The sequence below is a fragment of the Dermacentor variabilis genome, chromosome 8 (genome assembly GCF_050947875.1).
Source record: "Dermacentor variabilis isolate Ectoservices chromosome 8, ASM5094787v1, whole genome shotgun sequence".
In the NCBI taxonomy this organism is placed as follows: domain Eukaryota; kingdom Metazoa; phylum Arthropoda; class Arachnida; order Ixodida; family Ixodidae; genus Dermacentor; species Dermacentor variabilis.
The window spans coordinates 144,957,091-144,972,857 of record NC_134575.1 but is presented as its reverse complement, the minus strand read 5'-3'; the positions used below and the strand labels follow the sequence as shown (position 1 = coordinate 144,972,857).

The window sequence follows — 15,767 nt, the reverse complement described above, 5'->3', positions numbered from 1 at the left end:
ACTATATCCACAGACCACTACATGTATCACTGTCATAATTTTATGCTATATACTATTTTACGTTTCCATGACACTGATTGATTTTAGGCCACTTTACAGCCGTGTTACATCCCACCATCGCCACTCACAAATCAGCGCTTAACACAACATTATCAGTCATGGCGCTCTTTGGCCATACCTGGCCCTTGCGCCACTAAACAACACACATCCATCCATCCAACACCAACAATATTCAGGCCACTTTACGATATTGTACGCGGAATGATGACGGTGGTAAGCGGTATACGTAATGATGCAAAATTTAGTCGCACAAGCTTCTAACCGCTTACTTATCACACCCGGATACAGCTCAATGACAACGCATCAATAAAGTGGCACCTTGTGGGCTGCAACGCGCGCAAAATGTGGCGCTCGCCCTCTTGTTTTTGTGAGCACTAGCACGCACGCATGCAGCGAACAACCACAAACGGAGTGATCAACGTACACGACGCGTGTGTGTATTGTTCACGGAAAGACTGCCGCGTACGTGCTGTAGCAATACATTCGGCGACTGCACAACATAGCAGCACGATACAGGAGCAGTCGTAAACAGCACATTCTCGCCATCGGCCACACCATGCTGAATACGCCGGTTCTCGTCCGATCCCCGAAGCTAAGCAGCATTGGGCTCGGTCAGTACTTGGGAGGGAGACCACCTGGGAACACCGAGTGCTGATGGCACCGTTCTTTTTGCTTTCTTATTGCGTGCTTCTGTGACGTCTTGTTTTTTTTTTCATTTCCACAACGTGTGGGTGGTTGCATTTACTGTAACTTACGTTCAACTGGCGCCTGCTGGTAGAGCCAACGCCGAAGTGTTACACCAACAATACTCAGGCCACTACACGATATTGTACGCGGAATGATGACGGTGGTAAGCGGTATGCGTAATGATGCAAAATTTAGTCGCACAAGCGTCTAACCGCTTACTTATCACACCCGCATACAGCTCAATGACAACACATCAATAATGTGGCACCTTGTGGGCTGCAACGCGCGCAAAATGTGGCGCTCGCCCTCTTGTTTTTGTGAGCACTAGCACGCACGCATGCAGCGAACAACCACAAACGGAGTGATCAACGTACACGACGCGTGCGTGTATTGTTCACGGAAAGGCTGCCGCGTACGTGCTGTAGCAATACATTCGGCGACTGCACAACATAGCGGCACGATACAGGAGCAGTCGTAAACAGCACATTCTCGCCATCGGCCATACCATGCTGAATACGCCGGTTCTCGTCCGATCCCCGAAGCTAAGCCGCATTGGGCTCGGTCAGTACTTGGGAGGGAGACCACCTGGGAACACCGGGTGCTGATGGCACCGTTCTTTTTGCTTTTTTATTGCGTGCTTCTGTGAAGTCTTGTTTTTTTTCATTTGCACAACGTGTGGGTGGTTGCATTTACTGTAACTTACGTTCAACTGGAGCCTGCTGGTAGAGCCAACGCCGAAGTGTAACACCAACAATATTCAGGCCACTACGCGATACTGTACGCGGAATGGTGACGGTGGTAAGCGGTATACGTAATGATGCAAAATTTAGTCGCACAAGCTTCTAACCGCTTACTTATCACACCCGCATACAGCTCAATGACAACGCATCAATAAAGTGGCACCTTGTGGGCTGCAACGCGCGCAAAATGTGGCGCTCGCCCTCTTGTTTTTGTGAGCGCTAGCACGCATGCATTCAGCGAACAACCACAAATGGAGCGATCAACGTACACGACGCGTGCGTGTATTGTTCACGGAAAGACTGCCGCGTACGTGCTGTAGCAATACATTCGGCGACTGCACAACATAGCAGCACAATACAGGTGCAGTCGTAAACAGCTCATTCTTGCCATCGGCCATACCATGCTGAATACGCTGGTTCTCGTCCGATCCCCGAAGCTAAGCAGCATTGGGCTCGGTCAGTACTTGGGAGGGAGAAAACCTGGGAACACCGAGTGCTGATAGCACCATTCTTTTTGCTTTTTTATTGCGTGCTTCTGTGACGTCTTGTTTTTTTTTTTCATTTGCACAACGTGTGGGTGGTTGCATTTACTGTAACTTACGTTCAACTGGAGCCTGCTGGTAGAGCCAACGCCGAAGTGTAACACCAACAATATTCAGGCCACTACACGATATTGTACGCGGAATGATGACGGTGGTAAGCGGTATACGTAATGATGCAAAATTTAGTCGCACAATCTTCAAACCGCTTACTTATCACAGCCGCATACAGCTCAGTGACAACGCATCAATAAAGTGGCACCTTGTGGGCTGCAACGCGCGCAAAATGTGGCGCTCGCCTTCTTGTTTTTGTGAGCACTAGCACGCACGCATGCAGTGAACAACCACAAAAGGCGTCATCAACGTACACGACGCGTGCGTGTATTGTTCACGGAAAGACTGCCGCGTACGTGCTGTAGCAATACATTCGGCGACTGCACAACATAGCAGCACGATACAGGTGCAGTCGTAAATAGCACATCATTGCTATCGGCCATACCATGCTGAATACGCCGGTTCTCGTCCGATCCCCGAAGCTAAGCAGCATTGGGCTCGGTCAGTACTTGGGAGGGAGACCACCTGGGAACACAGAGTGCTGATGGCACCGTTCTTCTTGCTTTTTTATTGCGTGCTTCTGTGACGTCTTGTTTTTTTTTTCATTTGCACAACGTGTGGGTGGTTGCATTTACTGTAACTTACGTTCAACTGGAGCCTGCTGGTAGAGCCAACGCCGAAGTGTCACACCAACAATATTCAGGCCACTACACGATATTGTACGCGGAATGATGACGGTGGTAAGCGGTATACGTAATGATGCAAAATTTTGTCGCACAAGCTTCTAACCGCTTACTTATCACACCCGCATACAGCTCAATCACAACGCATCAATAAAGTGGCACCTTGTGGGCTGCAACGCGCGCAAAATGTGGCCCTCGCCCTCTTGTTTTTGTGAGCACTAGCACGCACGCATGCAGCGAACAACCACAAAAGGCGTGATCAACGTAAACGACGCGTGCGTGTATTGTTCACGGAAAGACTGCCGCGTACGTGCTGTAGCAATACATTCGGCGACTGCACAACATAGCAGCACGATACAGGTGCAGTTGTAAACAGCACATCATTGCTAGCGGCCATACCATGCTGAATACGCCGGTTCTTGTCCGATCCCCGAAGCTAAGCAGCATTGGGCTCGGTCAGTACTTGGGAGGGAGACCACCTGGGAACACCGAGTGCTGATGGCACCGTTCTTTTTGCTTTTTTATTGCGTGCTTCTGTGACGTCTTGTTTTTTTTTTCATTTGCACAACGTGTGGGTGGTTGCATTTACTGTAACTTACGTTCAACTGGAGCCTGCTGGTAGAGCCAACGCCGAAGTGTAACACCAACAATATTCAGGCCACTACACGATATTGTACGCGGAATGATGACGGTGGTAAGCGGTATACGTAATGATGCAAAATTTAGTCGCACAAGCTTCTAACCGCTTACTTATCACACCCGCATACAGCTCAATGACAACGCATCAATAAAGTGGCACCTTGTGGGCTGCAACGCGCGCAAAATGTGGCCCTCGCCCTCTTGTTTTTGTGAGCACTAGCACGCACGCATGCAGCGAACAACCACAAAAGGCGTGATCAACGTACACGACGCGTGCGTGTATTGTTCACGGAAAGACTGCCGCGTACGTGCTGTAGCAATACATTCGGCGACTGCACAACATAGCAGCACGATACAGGTGCAGTTGTAAACAGCACATCATTGCTATCGGCCATACCATGCTGAATACGCCGGTTCTCGTCCGATCCCCGAAGCTAAGCAGCATTGGGCTCAGTCAGTACTTGGGAGGGAGACCACCTGGGAACACCGAGTACTGATGGCACCGTTCTTTTTGCTTTTTTATTGCGTGCTTCTGTGACGTCTTGTTTTTTTTTTCATTTGCATAACGTGTGGGTGGTTGCATTTACTGTAACTTACGTTCAACTGGAGCCTGCTGGTAGAGCCAACGCCGAAATGTAACACCAACAATATTCAGGCCACTACACGATATTGTACACGGAATGATGACGGTGGTAAGCGGTATACGTAATGATGCAAAATTTAGTCGCACAAGCTTCTAACCGCTTACTTATCACACCCGTATACAGCTCAATGACAACGCATCAATTAAGTGGCACCTTGTGGGCTGCAACGCGCGCAAGATGTGGCGCTCGCCCTCTTGTTTTTGTGAGCACTAGCACGCACGCATGCAGCGAACAACCACAAACGGAGTGATCAACGTACACGACGCTGCGTGTATTGTTCACGGAAAGACTGCCGCGTACGTGCTGTAGCAATACATTCGGCGACTGCACAACATAGCAGCACGATACAGGTGCATTCGTAAACAGCACATTCTTGCCATCGGCCATACCATGCTGAATACGCGGGTTCTCGTCCGATCCCCGAAACTAAGCAACATTGGGCTCGGTCAGTACTTGGGAGGGAGACCACCTGGGAACACCGAGTGCTGATGGCACCGTTCTTTTTGCTTTTTTATTGCGTGCTTCTGTGACGTCTTGTTTTTTTTTTCATTTGCACAACGTGTGGGTGGTTGCTTTTACTGTAACTTACGTTCAACTGGAGCCTGCTGGTAGAGCCAACGCCGAAGTGTAACACCAACAATATTCAGGCCACAACACGATATTGTACGCGGAATGATGACGGTGGTAAGCGGTATACGTAATGATGCAAAATTTAGTCGCACAAGCTTCTAACCGCTTACTTATCACACCCGCATACAGCTCAATGACAACGCATCAATAAAGTGGCACCTTGTGGGCTGCAACGCGCGCAAAATGTGGCCCTCGCCCTCTTGTTTTTGTGAGCACTAGCACGCACGCATGCAGCGAACAACCACAAAAGGCGTGATCAACGTACACGACGCGTGCGTGTATTGTTCACGGAAAGACTGCCGCGTACGTGCTGTAGCAATACATTCGGCGACTGCACAACATAGCAGCACGATACAGGTGCAGTTGTAAACAGCACATCATTGCTATCGGCCATACCATGCTGAATACGCCGGTTCTCGTCCGATCCCCGAAGCTAAGCAGCATTGGGCTCAGTCAGTACTTGGGAGGGAGACCACCTGGGAACACCGAGTACTGATGGCACCGTTCTTTTTGCTTTTTTATTGCGTGCTTCTGTGACGTCTTGTTTTTTTTCATTTGCATAACGTGTGGGTGGTTGCATTTACTGTAACTTACGTTCAACTGGAGCCTGCTGGTAGAGCCAACGCCGAAATGTAACACCAACAATATTCAGGCCACTACACGATATTGTACACGGAATGATGACGGTGGTAAGCGGTATACGTAATGATGCAAAATTTAGTCGCACAAGCTTCTAACCGCTTACTTATCACACCCGCATACAGCTCAATGACAACGCATCAATTAAGTGGCACCTTGTGGGCTGCAACGCGCGGAAGATGTGGCGCTCGCCCTCTTGTTTTTGTGAGCACTAGCACGCACGCATGCAGCGAACAACCACAAACGGAGTGATCAACGTACACGACGCGTGCGTGTATTGTTCACGGAAAGACTGCCGCGTACGTGCTGTAGCAATACATTCGGCGACTGCACAACATAGCAACACGATACAGGTGCATTCGTAAACAGCACATTCTTGTCATCGGCCATACCATGCTGAATACGCCGGTTCTCGTCCGATCCCCGAAACTAAGCAGCATTGGGCTCGGTCAGTACTTGGGAGGGAGACCACCTGGGAACACCGAGTGCTGATGGCACCGTTCTTTTTGCTTTTTTATTGCGTGCTTCTGTGACGTCTTGTTTTTTTTTATTTGCACAACGTGTGGGTGGTTGCATTTACTGTAACTTACGTTCAACTGGAGCCTGCTGGTAGGGCCAACGCCGAAGTGTAACACCAACAATATTCAGGCCACTACACGATATTGTACGCGGAATGATGACGGTGGTAAGCGGTATACGTAATGATGCAAAATTTAGTCGCACAAGCTTCTAACCGCTTACTTATCACACCCGCATACAGCTCAATGACAACGCATCAATAAAGTGGCACTTTGTGGTCTGCAACGCGCGCAAAATGTGGCGCTCGCCGTCTTGATTTTGTGAGCACTAGCACGCACGCATGCAGAGAACAACCACAAACGGATCGATCAACGTACACGACGCGTGCGTGTATTGTTCACGGAAAGACTGCCGCGTACGTGCTGTAGCAATACATTCGGCGACTGCACAACATAGCAGCACGATACAGGTGCAGTCGTAAACAGCAAATTCTCGCCATCGGCCATACCATGCTGAATACGCCGGTTCTCGTCCGATCCCCGAAGCTAAGCAGCATTGGGCTCGGTCAGTACTTGGGAGGGAGACCACCTGGGAACACCGAGTGCTGATGGCACCGTTCTTTTTGCTTTTTCATTGCGTGCTTCTGTGACGTCTTGTTTTTTTTTTTCATTTGCACAACGTGTGGGTGGTTACATTTACTGTAACTTACGTTCAACTGGAGCCTGCTGGTAGAGCCAACGCCGAAGTGTAACACCAACAATATTCAGGCCACTACACGATATTGTACGCGGAATGATGACGGTGGTAAGCGGTACACGTAATGATGCAAAATTTAGTCGCACAAGCTTCTAACCGCTTACTAATCACACCCGCATACAGCTCAATGACAACGCATCAATAAAGTGGCACCTTGTAGGCTGCAACGCGCGCAAAATGTGGCGCTCGCCCTCTTGTTTTTGTGAGCACTAGGACGCACGCATGCAGCGAACAACCACAAACGGAGTGATCAACGTACACGACGCGTGCGTGTATTGTTCACGGAAAGACTGCCGCGTACGTGCTGTAGCATTACATTCGGCGACTGCACAACATAGCAGCACGATACAGGTGCAGTCGTAAACAGCAAATTCTCGCCATCGGCCATACCATGCTGAATACGCCGGTTCTCGTCCGATCCCCGAAGCTAAGCAGCATTGGGCTCGGTCAGTACTTGGGAGGGAGACCACCTGGGAACACCGAGTGCTGATGGCACCGTTCGTTTTGCTTTTTTATTGCGTGATTCTGTGACGTCTTGTTTTTTTTTTTCATTTGCACAACGTGTGGGTGGTTGCATTTACTGTAACTTACGTTCAACTGGAGCCTGCTGGTAGAGCCAACGCCGAAGTGTAACACCAACAATATTCAGGCCACTACACGATATTGTACGCGGAATGATGACTGTGGTAAGCGGTATACGTAATGATGCAAAATTTAGTCGCACAAGCTTCTAACCGCTTACTTATCACACCCGCATACAGCTCAATGACAACGCATCAATAAAGTGGCACCTTGTGGGCTGCAACGCGCGCAAAATGTGGCCCTCGCCCTCTTATTTTTGTGAGCACTAGGACGCACGCATGCAGCGAACAACCACAAACGGAGTGATCAACGTACACGACGCGTGCGTGTATTGTTCACGGAAAGACTGCCGCGTACGTGCTGTAGCAATACATTCGGCGACTGCACAACATAGCAGCACGATACAGGTGCAGTCGTTAACAGCACATTGTCACCATCGGCCATACCATGCTGAATACGCCGGTTCTCGTCCGATCCCCGAAGCTAAGCAGCATTGGGCTCGGTCAGTACTTGGGAGGGAGACCACCTGGGAACACCGAGTGCTGATGGCACCGTTCTTTTTGCTTTTTTTATTGCGTGCTTCTGTGACGTCTTGTTTTTTTTTTAATTTGCACAACGTGTGGGTGGTTGCATTTACTGTAACTTACGTTCAACTGGAGCCTGCTGGTAGAGCCAACGCCGAAGTGTAACACCAACAATATTCAGGCCACTACACGATATTGTACGCGGAATGATGACGGTGCTAAGCGGTATACGTAATGATGCAAAATTTAGTCCCACAAGCTTCTAACCGCTCACTTATGACACCTGCATACAGCTCAATGACAACGCATCAATAAAGTGGCACCTTGTGCGCTGCAACGCGCGCAAAAGGTGGCGCTCGCCCTCTTGTTTTTGTGAGCACTAGCACGCACGCATGCAGCGAACAACCACAATCGGATTGATCAACGTACACGACGCGTGCGTGTATTGTTCACGGAAAGACTTCCGCGTACGTGCTGTAGCAATACATTCGGCGACTGCACAACATAGAAGCACGATACAGGTGCAGTCGTAAACAGCACATTCTTGCCATCGGCCATACCATGCTGAATACGCCGGTTCTCGTCCGATCCCCGAAGCTAAGCAGCATTGGGCTCGGTCAGTACTTGGGAGGGAGACCACCTGGGAACACCGAGTGCTGATGGCAGCGTTCTTTTTGGTTTTTTATTGCTGGCTTCTGTGACGTCTTTTTTTTTTATTTGCACAACGTGTGGGTGGTTGCATCTACTGTAACTTACGTTCAACTGGAGCCTGCTGGTAGAGCCAACGCCGAAGTGTAACACCAACAATATTCAGGCCACTACACGATATTGTACGCGCAATGATGACGGTGGCAAGCGGTATACGTAATGATGCAAAATTTAGTCGCAGAAGCTTCTAACCGCTTACTTATCACACCCGCATACAGCTCAATGACAATGCATCAATAAAGTGGCACCTTGTGGGCTGCAACGCGCGCAAACTGTGGCGATCGCCCTCTTGTTTTTGTGAGCACTAGCACGCACGCATGCAGCGAACAACCACAAACGGAGTGATCAACGTACACGACGCGTGCGTGTATTGTTCACGGAAAGACTGCCGCGTACGTGCTGTAGCAATACATTCGGCGACTGCACAACATAGCAGCACGATACAGGTGCAGTCGTAAACAGCACATTCTTGCGATCGGCCATACCATGCTGAATACGCCGGTTCTCGTCCGATCCCCGAAGCTAAGCAGCATTGGGCTCGGTCAGTACTTGGGAGGGAGACCACCCGGGAACTCCGAGTGCTGATGGCACCGTTCTTATTTCTTTTTAATTGCGTGCTTCTGTGACGTCTTGTTTTTTTTTTAATTTGCACAACGTGTGGGTGGTTGCATTTACTGTACCTTACGTTCAACTGGAGCCTGCTGGTAGAGCCAACGCCGAAGTGTAACACCAACAATATTCAGGCCACTACACGATATTGTACGCGGAATGATGACGGTGGTAAGCGGTATACGTAATGATGCAAAATTTAGTCGCACAAGCTTCTAACCGCTTACTTATCACACCCGCATACAGCTCAATGACAACGCATCAATAAAGTGGCACCTTGTGGGCTGCAACGCGCGCAAAATGTGGCCCTCGCCCTCTTGTTTTTGTGAGCACTAGCACGCACGCATGCAGCGAACAACCACAAAAGGCGTGATCAACGTACACGACGCGTGCGTGTATTGTTCACGGAAAGACTGCCGCGTACGTGCTGTAGCAATACATTCGGCGACTGCACAACATAGCAGCACGATACAGGTGCAGTTGTAAACAGCACATCATTGCTATCGGCCATACCATGCTGAATACGCCGGTTCTCGTCCGATCCCCGAAGCTAAGCAGCATTGGGCTCAGTCAGTACTTGGGAGGGAGACCACCTGGGAACACCGAGTACTGATGGCACCGTTCTTTTTGCTTTTTTATTGCGTGCTTCTGTGACGTCTTGTTTTTTTTTTTTCATTTGCATAACGTGTGGGTGGTTGCATTTACTGTAACTTACGTTCAACTGGAGCCTGCTGGTAGAGCCAACGCCGAAATGTAACACCAACAATATTCAGGCCACTACACGATATTGTACACGGAATGATGACGGTGGTAAGCGGTATACGTAATGATGCAAAATTTAGTCGCACAAGCTTCTAACCGCTTACTTATCACACCCGCATACAGCTCAATGACAACGCATCAATTAAGTGGCACCTTGTGGGCTGCAACGCGCGCAAGATGTGGCGCTCGCCCTCTTGTTTTTGTGAGCACTAGCACGCACGCATGCAGCGAACAACCACAAACGGAGTGATCAACGTACACGACGCTGCGTGTATTGTTCACGGAAAGACTGCCGCGTACGTGCTGTAGCAATACATTCGGCGACTGCACAACATAGCAGCACGATACAGGTGCATTCGTAAACAGCACATTCTTGCCATCGGCCATACCATGCTGAATACGCGGGTTCTCGTCCGATCCCCGAAACTAAGCAGCATTGGGCTCGGTCAGTACTTGGGAGGGAGACCACCTGGGAACACCGAGTGCTGATGGCACCGTTCTTTTTGCTTTTTTATTGCGTGCTTCTGTGACGTCTTGTTTTTTTTTTCATTTGCACAACGTGTGGGTGGTTGCATTTACTGTAACTTACGTTCAACTGGAGCCTGCTGGTAGGGCCAACGCCGAAGTGTAACACCAACAATATTCAGGCCACTACACGATATTGTACGCGGAATGATGACGGTGGTAAGCGGTATACGTAATGATGCAAAATTTAGTCGCACAAGCTTCTAACCGCTTACTTATCACACCCGCATACAGCTCAATGACAACGCATCAATAAAGTGGCACCTTGTGGGCTGCAACGCGCGCAAAATGTGGCGCTCGCCCTCTTGTTTTTGTGAGCACTAGCACGCATGCATGCAGCGAACAACCACAAACGGAGTGATCAACGTACACGACGCGTGCGTGTATTGTTCACGGAAAGAGTGCCGCGTACGTGCTGTAACAATACATTCGGCGACTGCACAACATAGCAGCACAATACAGGTGCAGTCGTAAACAGCTCATTCTTGCCATCGGCCATACCATGCTGAATACGCTGGTTCTCGTCCGATCCCCGAAGCTAAGCAGCATTGGGCTCGGTCAGTATTTGGGAGGGAGAAAACCTGGGAACACCGAGTGCTGATAGCACCGTTCTTTTTGCTTTTTTATTGCGTGCTTCTGTGACGTCTTGTTTTTTTTTTTCATTTGCACAACGTGTGGGTGGTTGCATTTACTGTAACTTACGTTCAACTGGAGCCTGCTGGTAGAGCCAACGCCGAAGTGTAACACCAACAATATTCAGGCCACTACACGATATTGTACGCGGAATGATGACGGTGGTAAGCGGTATACGTAATGATGCAAAATTTAGTCTCACAATCTTCTAACCGCTTACTTATCCCAGCCGCATACAGCTCAATGACAACGCATCAATAAAGTGGCACCTTGTGGGCTGCAACGCGCGCAAAATGTGGCGCTCGCCTTCTTGTTTTTGTGAGCACTAGCACGCACGCATGCAGCGAACAACCACAAAAGGCGTCATCAACGTACACGACGCGTGCGTGTATTGTTCACGGAAAGACTGCCGCGTACGTGCTGTAGCAATACATTCGGCGACTGCACAACATAGCAGCACGATACAGGTGCAGTCGTAAACAGCACATCATTGCTATCGGCCATACCATGCTGAATACGCCGGTTCTCGTCCGATCCCCGAAGCTAAGCAGCATTGGGCTCGGTCAGTACTTGGGAGGGAGACCACCTGGGAACACCGAGTGCTGATGGCACCGTTCTTTTTGCTTTTTTATTGCGTGCTTCTGTGACGTCTTGTTTTTTTTTTCATTTGCACAACGTGTGGGTGGTTGCTTTTACTGTAACTTACGTTCAACTGGAGCCTGCTGGTAGAGCCAACGCCGAAGTGTAACACCAACAATATTCAGGCCACAACACGATATTGTACGCGGAATGATGACGGTGGTAAGCGGTATACGTAATGATGCAAAATTTAGTCGCACAAGCTTCTAACCGCTTACTTATCACACCCGCATACAGCTCAATGACAACGCATCAATAAAGTGGCACCTTGTGGGCTGCAACGCGCGCAAAATGTGGCCCTCGCCCTCTTGTTTTTGTGAGCACTAGCACGCACGCATGCAGCGAACAACCACAAAAGGCGTGATCAACGTACACGACGCGTGCGTGTATTGTTCACGGAAAGACTGCCGCGTACGTGCTGTAGCAATACATTCGGCGACTGCACAACATAGCAGCACGATACAGGTGCAGTTGTAAACAGCACATCATTGCTATCGGCCATACCATGCTGAATACGCCGGTTCTCGTCCGATCCCCGAAGCTAAGCAGCATTGGGCTCAGTCAGTACTTGGGAGGGAGACCACCTGGGAACACCGAGTACTGATGGCACCGTTCTTTTTGCTTTTTTATTGCGTGCTTCTGTGACGTCTTGTTTTTTTTTCATTTGCATAACGTGTGGGTGGTTGCATTTACTGTAACTTACGTTCAACTGGAGCCTGCTGGTAGAGCCAACGCCGAAATGTAACACCAACAATATTCAGGCCACTACACGATATTGTACACGGAATGATGACGGTGGTAAGCGGTATACGTAATGATGCAAAATTTAGTCGCACAAGCTTCTAACCGCTTACTTATCACACCCGCATACAGCTCAATGACAACGCATCAATTAAGTGGCACCTTGTGGGCTGCAACGCGCGGAAGATGTGGCGCTCGCCCTCTTGTTTTTGTGAGCACTAGCACGCACGCATGCAGCGAACAACCACAAACGGAGTGATCAACGTACACGACGCGTGCGTGTATTGTTCACGGAAAGACTGCCGCGTACGTGCTGTAGCAATACATTCGGCGACTGCACAACATAGCAACACGATACAGGTGCATTCGTAAACAGCACATTCTTGTCATCGGCCATACCATGCTGAATACGCCGGTTCTCGTCCGATCCCCGAAACTAAGCAGCATTGGGCTCGGTCAGTACTTGGGAGGGAGACCACCTGGGAACACCGAGTGCTGATGGCACCGTTCTTTTTGCTTTTTTATTGCGTGCTTCTGTGACGTCTTGTTTTTTTTTGATTTGCACAACGTGTGGGTGGTTGCATTTACTGTAACTTACGTTCAACTGGAGCCTGCTGGTAGGGCCAACGCCGAAGTGTAACACCAACAATATTCAGGCCACTACACGATATTGTACGCGGAATGATGACGGTGGTAAGCGGTATACGTAATGATGCAAAATTTAGTCGCACAAGCTTCTAACCGCTTACTTATCACACCCGCATACAGCTCAATGACAACGCATCAATAAAGTGGCACTTTGTGGTCTGCAACGCGCGCAAAATGTGGCGCTCGCCGTCTTGATTTTGTGAGCACTAGCACGCACGCATGCAGCGAACAACCACAAACGGATCGATCAACGTACACGACGCGTGCGTGTATTGTTCACGGAAAGACTGCCGCGTACGTGCTGTAGCAATACATTCGGCGACTGCACAACATAGCAGCACGATACAGGTGCAGTCGTAAACAGCAAAATCTCGCCATCGGCCATACCATGCTGAATACGCCGGTTCTCGTCCGATCCCCGAAGCTAAGCAGCATTGGGCTCGGTCAGTACTTGGGAGGGAGACCACCTGGGAACACCGAGTGCTGATGGCACCGTTCTTTTTGCTTTTTCATTGCGTGCTTCTGTGACGTCTTGTTTTTTTTTTCATTTGCACAACGTGTGGGTGGTTGCATTTACTGTAACTTACGTTCAACTGGAGCCTGCTGGTAGAGCCAACGCCGAAGTGTAACACCAACAATATTCAGGCCACTACACGATATTGTACGCGGAATGATGACGGTGGTAAGCGGTACACGTAATGATGCAAAATTTAGTCGCACAAGCTTCTAACCGCTTACTAATCACACCCGCATACAGCTCAATGACAACGCATCAATAAAGTGGCACCTTGTAGGCTGCAACGCGCGCAAAATGTGGCGCTCGCCCTCTTGTTTTTGTGAGCACTAGGACGCACGCATGCAGCGAACAACCACAAACGGAGTGATCAACGTACACGACGCGTGCGTGTATTGTTCACGGAAAGACTGCCGCGTACGTGCTGTAGCATTACATTCGGCGACTGCACAACATAGCAGCACGATACAGGTGCAGTCGTAAACAGCAAATTCTCGCCATCGGCCATACCATGCTGAATACGCCGGTTCTCGTCCGATCCCCGAAGCTAAGCAGCATTGGGCTCGGTCAGTACTTGGGAGGGAGACCACCTGGGAACACCGAGTGCTGATGGCACCGTTCTTTTTGGTTTTTTATTGCGTGCTTCTGTCACGTCTTTTTTTTTCATTTGCACAACGTGTGGGTGGTTGCATTTACTGTAACTTATGTTCAACTGGAGCCTGCTGGTAGAGCCAACGCCGAAGTGTAACACCAACAGTATTCAGGCCACTACACGATATTGTACGCGGAATGATGACGGTGGTAAGCGGTATACGTAATGATGCAAAATTTAGTCGCACAAGCTTCTAACCGCTTACTTATCACACCCGCATACAGCTCAATGACAACGCATCAATTAAGTGGCACCTTGTGGGCTGCAACGCGCGCAAGATGTGACGCTCGCCCTCTTGTTTTTGTGAGCACTAGCACGCACGCATGCAGCGAACAACCACAAACGGAGCGATCAACGTACACGACGCGTCCGTGTATTGTTCACGGAAAGACTGCCGCGTATGTGCTGTAGCATTACATTCGGCGACTGCACAACATAGAAGCACGATACAGGTGCATTCGTAAACAGCACATTCTTGCCATCGGCCATACCATGCTGAATACGCCGGTTCTCGTCCGATCCCCGAAGCTAAGCAGCATTGGGCTCGGTCAGTACTTGGGAGGGAGACCACCTGGGAACACCGAGTGCTGATGGCACCGTTCGTTTTGCTTTTTTATTGCGTGATTCTGTGACGTCTTGTTTTTTTTTTTTCATTTGCACAACGTGTGGGTGGTTGCATTTACTGTAACTTACGTTCAACTGGAGCCTGCTGGTAGAGCCAACGCCGAAGTGTAACACCAACAATATTCAGGCCACTACACGATATTGTACGCGGAATGATGACTGTGGTAAGCGGTATACGTAATGATGCAAAATTTAGTCGCACAAGCTTCTAACCGCTTACTTATCACACCCGCATACAGCTCAATGACAACGCATCAATAAAGTGGCACCTTGTGGGCTGCAACGCGCGCAAAATGTGGCCCTCGCCCTCTTATTTTTGTGAGCACTAGCACGCACGCATGCAGCGAACAACCACAAACGGAGTGATCAACGTACACGACGCGTGCGTGTATTGTTCACGGAAAGACTGCCGCGTACGTGCTGTAGCAATACATTCGGCGACTGCACAACATAGCAGCACGATACAGGTGCAGTCGTTAACAGCACATTGTCACCATCGGCCATACCATGCTGAATACGCCGGTTCTCGTCCGATCCCCGAAGCTAAGCAGCATTGGGCTCGGTCAGTACTTGGGAGGGAGACCACCTGGGAACACCGAGTGCTGATGGCACCGTTCTTTTTGCTTTTTTTATTGCGTGCTTCTGTGACGTCTTGTTTTTTTTTTAATTTGCACAACGTGTGGGTGGTTGCATTTACTGTAACTTACGTTCAACTGGAGCCTGCTGGTAGAGCCAACGCCGAAGTGTAACACCAACAATATTCAGGCCACTACACGATATTGTACGCGGAATGATGACGGTGGTAAGCGGTATACGTAATGATGCAAAATTTAGTCGCACAAGCTTCTAACCGCTTACTTATGACACCTGCATACAGCTCAATGACAACGCATCAATAAAGTGGCACCTTGTGCGCTGCAACGCGCGCAAAAGGTGGCGCTCGCCCTCTTGTTTTTGTGAGCACTAGCACGCACGCATGCAGCGAACAACCACAATCGGATTGATCAACGTACACG

The 15,767-nt window shown here is 49.6% G+C and overlaps 10 non-coding genes and 14 pseudogenes across 10 annotated transcripts; all 24 read left to right on the top strand.

Annotated features, from left to right (window-relative positions):
• The first annotated feature begins 601 nt into the window (after positions 1-601).
• On the top strand, positions 602-720 carry LOC142591909 (5S ribosomal RNA). Its single transcript, XR_012830632.1, has one exon. It is a non-coding gene; the product is annotated as a 5S ribosomal RNA (ribosomal RNA).
• Positions 721-1,238: 518 nt separating this feature from the next.
• Positions 1,239-1,357, top strand: LOC142592025 (5S ribosomal RNA; annotated as a pseudogene).
• A 516-nt stretch (positions 1,358-1,873) lies between these two features.
• On the top strand, positions 1,874-1,992 carry LOC142591709 (5S ribosomal RNA; annotated as a pseudogene).
• Positions 1,993-2,511: 519 nt separating this feature from the next.
• LOC142592113 (5S ribosomal RNA) lies at positions 2,512-2,630 on the top strand (annotated as a pseudogene).
• A 518-nt stretch (positions 2,631-3,148) lies between these two features.
• On the top strand, positions 3,149-3,267 carry LOC142592206 (5S ribosomal RNA; annotated as a pseudogene).
• A 518-nt stretch (positions 3,268-3,785) lies between these two features.
• Positions 3,786-3,904, top strand: LOC142592184 (5S ribosomal RNA; annotated as a pseudogene).
• A 517-nt stretch (positions 3,905-4,421) lies between these two features.
• LOC142592279 (5S ribosomal RNA) lies at positions 4,422-4,540 on the top strand (annotated as a pseudogene).
• Positions 4,541-5,058: 518 nt separating this feature from the next.
• LOC142592183 (5S ribosomal RNA) lies at positions 5,059-5,177 on the top strand (annotated as a pseudogene).
• A 516-nt stretch (positions 5,178-5,693) lies between these two features.
• LOC142592058 (5S ribosomal RNA) lies at positions 5,694-5,812 on the top strand (annotated as a pseudogene).
• Positions 5,813-6,328: 516 nt separating this feature from the next.
• LOC142592121 (5S ribosomal RNA) lies at positions 6,329-6,447 on the top strand. Its single transcript, XR_012830691.1, has one exon. It is a non-coding gene; the product is annotated as a 5S ribosomal RNA (ribosomal RNA).
• A 519-nt stretch (positions 6,448-6,966) lies between these two features.
• On the top strand, positions 6,967-7,085 carry LOC142592109 (5S ribosomal RNA). The gene has a single exon (XR_012830690.1). It is a non-coding gene; the product is annotated as a 5S ribosomal RNA (ribosomal RNA).
• A 519-nt stretch (positions 7,086-7,604) lies between these two features.
• LOC142591922 (5S ribosomal RNA) lies at positions 7,605-7,723 on the top strand. The gene has a single exon (XR_012830644.1). It is a non-coding gene; the product is annotated as a 5S ribosomal RNA (ribosomal RNA).
• A 519-nt stretch (positions 7,724-8,242) lies between these two features.
• LOC142592098 (5S ribosomal RNA) lies at positions 8,243-8,361 on the top strand. Its single transcript, XR_012830689.1, has one exon. It is a non-coding gene; the product is annotated as a 5S ribosomal RNA (ribosomal RNA).
• Positions 8,362-8,875: 514 nt separating this feature from the next.
• Positions 8,876-8,994, top strand: LOC142592054 (5S ribosomal RNA; annotated as a pseudogene).
• Positions 8,995-9,512: 518 nt separating this feature from the next.
• On the top strand, positions 9,513-9,631 carry LOC142592182 (5S ribosomal RNA; annotated as a pseudogene).
• Positions 9,632-10,150: 519 nt separating this feature from the next.
• LOC142592160 (5S ribosomal RNA) lies at positions 10,151-10,269 on the top strand (annotated as a pseudogene).
• A 518-nt stretch (positions 10,270-10,787) lies between these two features.
• On the top strand, positions 10,788-10,906 carry LOC142591726 (5S ribosomal RNA; annotated as a pseudogene).
• A 519-nt stretch (positions 10,907-11,425) lies between these two features.
• LOC142591878 (5S ribosomal RNA) lies at positions 11,426-11,544 on the top strand. Its single transcript, XR_012830602.1, has one exon. It is a non-coding gene; the product is annotated as a 5S ribosomal RNA (ribosomal RNA).
• A 518-nt stretch (positions 11,545-12,062) lies between these two features.
• Positions 12,063-12,181, top strand: LOC142592181 (5S ribosomal RNA; annotated as a pseudogene).
• Positions 12,182-12,698: 517 nt separating this feature from the next.
• On the top strand, positions 12,699-12,817 carry LOC142592057 (5S ribosomal RNA; annotated as a pseudogene).
• Positions 12,818-13,334: 517 nt separating this feature from the next.
• Positions 13,335-13,453, top strand: LOC142592087 (5S ribosomal RNA). The gene has a single exon (XR_012830688.1). It is a non-coding gene; the product is annotated as a 5S ribosomal RNA (ribosomal RNA).
• A 518-nt stretch (positions 13,454-13,971) lies between these two features.
• On the top strand, positions 13,972-14,090 carry LOC142592076 (5S ribosomal RNA). Its single transcript, XR_012830687.1, has one exon. It is a non-coding gene; the product is annotated as a 5S ribosomal RNA (ribosomal RNA).
• A 514-nt stretch (positions 14,091-14,604) lies between these two features.
• LOC142592065 (5S ribosomal RNA) lies at positions 14,605-14,723 on the top strand. Its single transcript, XR_012830686.1, has one exon. It is a non-coding gene; the product is annotated as a 5S ribosomal RNA (ribosomal RNA).
• A 520-nt stretch (positions 14,724-15,243) lies between these two features.
• On the top strand, positions 15,244-15,362 carry LOC142591921 (5S ribosomal RNA). The gene has a single exon (XR_012830643.1). It is a non-coding gene; the product is annotated as a 5S ribosomal RNA (ribosomal RNA).
• Positions 15,363-15,767: the final 405 nt, after the last annotated feature.